The sequence below is a fragment of the Pelobates fuscus genome, chromosome 4 (genome assembly GCF_036172605.1).
Source record: "Pelobates fuscus isolate aPelFus1 chromosome 4, aPelFus1.pri, whole genome shotgun sequence".
NCBI lineage: Eukaryota > Metazoa > Chordata > Amphibia > Anura > Pelobatidae > Pelobates > Pelobates fuscus.
In genome coordinates, this window is record NC_086320.1 from 79,309,190 (window position 1) to 79,315,189 (window position 6,000).

Genomic DNA, 6,000 nt, shown 5'->3' on the forward strand with positions numbered 1-6,000 from the left:
AGAGACATGCCGATAGGATATAAGGGCATTGTCCTCTACCTAGTAGTGTACAATGTAGTTCGAAAATAACATTTTCAGAAGACTATGCTCTTTACATTATATTTGTTTTGTTCAACATACAGAAATATAGTGACACTGTGGTACCAGATAAGCTCAGCCTAATCAGCTCAATATGACACTTTGTAATCTCTTATTAATTCATAGTTATGTTTTTAGTTATTGCTTGTTCAGGACAGTGTCATACACGTGTCAAGCTTCCTTGAATTTCTCTTAATGTTAGTCTTTACTAATTACCCTAGAGGACGCTTTCAGGTTAGGTATTACCCTTGTAAAGTCGCACCCACGCGTCTTCCACCCTCCCACGTTATAGTACTTCTTTATATGGAAGCATCTTCTCCTACAATTTTATTTAATCTGTTAATGCATATGAAATACATTTACATTTAATTTACACAGCAGCATTCGACAACTCCATCCATGTGTGCGCATGAAGTTAAAAAATTGTAGGATGCTCTGGATGCAATTTGGGGTTGGAGAAACCCATCCAAACCTAGCCACAATCTTGGAAGTGGAGCGATTGTTTCTCGGCCAAGTGTACTTTTTGAGCTATACATTTGCAGATAGTTTCACCAGCACAGAGTAAGTTTTTTACTTTAAAGGTAAACATACCTACCCACTTCTTTTGAGTAGGACAGGTCCACTAAAAGGTGCTACAGAGTTGCTTAGTGTGCTTTTATTAATAGCACCATTTAATACTTTCCTATCAATGTGTTCAAATAATTTTTATTTTGAAGTCCTAGTCTTGTTTTGATAAATATTCAAATATGTGGCTCTATTACAGCAAAAATATGAGCATCCTATCATAAATCTAACCCTTTTCTAGAAATAGTAGCCAAACGGGTTCCAACTTGTCCAGCTTTGATTTCAAGATTATATAAAAATCCACTGGCATCATCAAGAGAAACAATACAGGCATTTTTTTCCCCAGAAAACACATATTATGTAATTGTAATTATATATGCACGTACATATGGACTAATAGATGCCTTATAGCATAAAGGTGTCAATATATGAGTAACCTTTGTTAAAGGTGTATTCACTATACTGTAAACTGTAATACATTTAAAAAATGATTGCAAAGCTAAAGATGAAACAGCAAAATCGAAATACTTATTTTAATCCAGCTAGATTTATATGAGTTTTGCAAATTCTGTTTTACATTAACAACAGTTCTGCGTTTTTAAACCTGTCAGAGTTATTCACAAACTGAATTGCCAGAAATTGGTGATTTTTAAAAAGATTTACCAAAAACACCTGATCTGAGAAAATTCTTCAGCTATTTTCCAGCGGGGCTATTTTAAACCTAAAAGATGAGAATTCCTCATCAATGACCCTATTCATTCACCAAACTGAGAATTGTGAAAAATTGACCTAGAAATTTCACGATTTCAGAAAATCTATAAATATTCAGCTATTTTTTGCCGGTCAAATAGTTTGACCTCACATTTGACGCCAATAGCTGACGAATATATTCACAATGAACATTCAATCAATTATTTAGAAGTACAATCCAAAAAAAAGCATGTCAAAAACATTATACATTGATTTGCATGTCAATGAGTGAAATAAGTATTTGATCCCCTATCAGCAAGATTTCTGGCTCCTAGGTATCTTCTATACAGGTTACGAGTTGAGATTAGGAGCACTCTCTTAAAGGGAGTGCTCCTGATCTCAGCTCGTTACCTGTATAAAAGACACCTGTCCAGAGAAGCAATAAATCAGATTCCAAACTCTCCACCATGGCCAAGACCAAAGAGCTGTCCAAGGATGTCAGGGACAAGATTGTAGACCTACACAAGGCTGGAATGGGCTACAAGACCATTGCCAAGCAGATTGGTGAGAAGGTGACAACAGTTGGTGCGATTATTCGCAAATGGATGAAACACAAAATAACTGTCAGTCTCCCTTGGTCTGGTGCTCCATGCAAGATCTCATCTCGTGAAGTTTCAATGATCATGAGAACAGTGAGGAATCAGCCCAGAACTACACAGGAGGATGTTGTTAATGATCTCAGCTGGGACCATAGTCACCAAGAAAACAATTGGTAACACACTACGCCGTGAAGGACTGAAATCCTGCAGCGCCCGCAAGGTCACCTGCTCAAGAAAGCACATGTACAGGCCCGTCTGAAGTTTGCCAATGAACATCTGAATTATTCAGAGGAGTACTGGGTGAAAGTGTTGTATTCAGATAACACAAAAATCAAGCTCTTTGGCATCAACTCAACTCGCCGTGTTTGGAGGAGGAGGAATGCTGCCTATGACCCCAAGAACACCATCCCCACCATAAAACATGGAGTTGGAAACATTATGCTTTGGAGGTGTTTTTCTGCTAAAGGGACAGGATAACTGTACCGCATGTACCGGGCCATGTACTGTCAAATCTTGGGTGAGAACCTTCTTCCCTCAGCCAGGCATTGAAGATGCGTTGTGGATGGTTATTCCAGCATGACCCAATGATCCAAAACACACAACCAAGGCAACAAAGGAGTGGCTCAAGAAGAAGCACATTAAGGTCCTGGAGCAGCCTAGCCAGTTTCCAAATCTAAATCCTATAGAAAATCTGTGGAGGAAGCTGAAGGTTTGAGTTGCCAAACGTCAGCCTCGAAACCTTAATGACTTGGAGAGGATCTGCAAATAGGAGTGGGACAAAATTCCTCCTGAGATGTGCACAAACCTGGTGGCCAACTACAAGAAACGTCAGACCTCTGTGATTGCCAACAAGGGTTTTGCCACCAAGTACTTAGTCGAAGGGTCAAATACTTATTTCAATCATTGACATGCAAATCAATTTATAACTTTTTTGACATGCATATTTCTGGATTTTTTTTTGTTTAGTTTTTTTGTTATTCTGTCTCTCACTGTTAAAATACACCTACCATTAAAATTATAGACAGATAACTTCTTTGTCAGTGTGCAAACATTTAAAATCCTCAGGGGATCAAATACTCCCCCCCCACTGTACATACACTATTTAAAAAGTAATCAAAATACTGAAATAATGCAATACCTATAAAATCACAAAGATCATTTCGTCTCTGTGGATATTGAAATTTACAATACTCCACCTCCAAAAAAATAAAACATATCAAATTAACAATACATCTTTAGACAGTGCGACAACGTGTACAGTACTGATGTCACTAACTGAAAACAAAAACACTGTTAGCAATCAATGGCAAATATCTTATCTGTTTACCAGTGTTCTAATCTGGAACACAGACAATCATATAGATACCGTTCCAGAATAAATATCATGACATGAACACATATAATACAACATATCTGCGTAGATTGGTTGTACAGTTGTTACCACACATGTATCTACATACACATGTTCTATTAAGGGTTCTAAGCCACATAACAAATAAAAGCACCGTACAGTTCAATGCTGGGCAACCTCTGGACCTCCAGCTGTTTGGAGCATAGCAACCACCACGCTTTGACAGTTAAATGTTGGAAGATTACGGTGGGAATGGTGGAAGCGAGCATGTATAGGGCAATACTTTGCCTTTCCCTGATGCAGCGAATGTCTGCCAATCACAGTAAGCAAATGATGGGTAAAACAATACAACTGTATTAACCACCTTGGGGTGAAGGTCACAACCTGCACATGACCACAACACCATCAACATTCTCATTGAAACATATGATGCTTTGCCATATACATCATGGGCCTTCAATAGATTAAGTAATATAGGGCTATTATTCAACAATAAGCCATGACCTCTGTAACAGTAACTTATATAAAGAAACAAGGTTGTAAAAACTTTTTATAGATCGGTACATTTTGTGCTGGCATCTTTTTCTCCTTTCAAGTCGTGCCAGGTCCTTAACAGTACCAGATCGCATTATTATTGATTTGAAATCGTCCTTTATCATTTAGTCTTTTTTAATGTCTTGCTATTTAGTATTGGATCTTCATTACTGATTATTAGCTATGGAATATGATCCACCCCTCCATTTACTGCTAAACATACCAGAGAATAGAGAGAGAAAAAAAATTACCTTTTATTGTATAACCACAGGAAAAGATTCTTGAAGCTTAAACGTTACATAACTTGATTTGCCTGGATTACGACTATAACAACTAAAATCTGTACACATGGATATACATACATTCAAGCAAATACATACACATCAATAATAAAATAGTAGATTGTGGTTACACTGTGACAACATTGATCGAAACTGTCCTTGTATATATTATTTTACACATGTGAATGCAGTTATTAAAAGTGCTGAATGTTAAAATGAAATCTCCCCATATATGTTACATCTTAACCTTCTATGAATCATACAGCATATGCTAGCACCTTGTCTTTCTTATATATATATATATATATATATATATATATATTCTTATTTAGATATATATATGATATAGTTATAGCCAAATAATTACTGTACTTCTGGAAGAGTTAAAGTGACAATTGTAGACCAACACATAAATATTTATAGAATTATATCACATCAGTATCATATATATATATATATATATATATATATATATATATATATATATATATAGAACTCTTTATAAAATGTATTATAAATTCATTTGTAAAACCTTCCTATGCATACTGTGACACACACAGACACACACACACACATACAATATATGTATTAAACTTGTACACAATGTACAGATACATGTGTATAATATGTACAATTCTATACGTATACATCGAAATCACAACATTATTTTTTTTTCTGTGGCGTAAGAGCATGGTAAGTACATGTGTATCTATGTTGGGTGTGTGTTTATACAAACCGACACATCTGTACCCTGAAGGCAAACAGTCCATAGAACACTAGAAGGAAGCATCATCCCCCGACCCTCTGTTTACTTTTTTAGACCATGTTGGTGTGCCCACGCCAACAACAGGAGAGTACAGTATCTTAGTTAATATTTGATACCCTTTAAATAAATCCACCTCAAGCCATATGGCCATTGTGAGCAACCTCCTTAAGAACTAATTCCAGTATAAGCAGCTATGAATCACCTCTCAGGCAGGAGAACAGAAGAAGAAGAAGAAGAAGAAAGATCTACTTACCTGGTTTAAAGTGATGTGAAAGAGAAGCCTTGTATCCAGGGGGTAGATAGGCTCATCTTGTTCCCAGATGTTGGATGTTGCCTGCTAGATGGTCAGATGCAGAAGACACTTCACATGCCCCTGTCCTGTCCCATGCTGGACAGGTCCAAGTCTAGAGAGACTAGAGAGCAATGGGCTGTGACTTAGGGCTGACATATGGAAGAGTCTGGATGGCCATGGAAGGAAGCAGTGATAGGACTGGCAGTAGTTACACTGGGAAGGTTGCTCTGTGTGCAGAGTGCATGATCCTGGCCATGCGATGGGTCTTCTGTGCCGCTGCTGTGAATGGACTGTGCAGGTTTTCAGCACCGCTTGGAGACAGTGATCTGCAGCTCTCTCCAGTCACACATTCACACAATCACACATGCACACACACACATACACACACTCTCTCTGTCTTCCCAAGCACAAGGGATAGACCGGCCTGGATCTCCCACAAGCTGGCTCAGAGAGGCTCTAGAGGTGAAAGCTAATTGGATTGAGCTCTGCATCACCAAGGACAGCAGCAACAGATCGGCAAGGGCTCTTCACCCCAGCCGAGAAATCCCGAGGAGAACAAGCAGAGGGAGGGGAGGAAGAGGAGGGGGGTCAGGGGAATCCTATTCTGAGAACAGCTTTAACCCTTTCAGCTTTTTTAGCTCTCCCAACTCACTCCCCAGCTGTCTGTGCTAAGGGCAGCCCTCTGCTGTCAGCCAGCTCCTTGTGACATGATTATAAACAGATTTTATATTAACACATTATGAGCCATCATGCTGGTAAAATCACAGGGGGCATTCATTAGTATGTGAATAGGTCCAGGTAGTCATTCAGTGCAGAAATCAGGGATTCTGGGTCTCTCACAGCTT

The 6,000-nt window shown here is 38.4% G+C and overlaps 1 protein-coding gene across 1 annotated transcript in view; it reads right to left on the minus strand.

Annotated features, from left to right (window-relative positions):
• Positions 1-5,712, minus strand: part of KCNB2 (potassium voltage-gated channel subfamily B member 2) — a 212,644-nt gene extending 206,932 nt beyond the window's left edge. The window contains exon 1 of the mRNA XM_063451328.1: positions 5,117-5,712. The gene's annotated coding sequence lies outside the window, so the exon portion shown is untranslated. The remainder of the gene's footprint in view (positions 1-5,116) is intronic.
• Between the last annotated feature and the right edge of the window lie 288 nt (positions 5,713-6,000).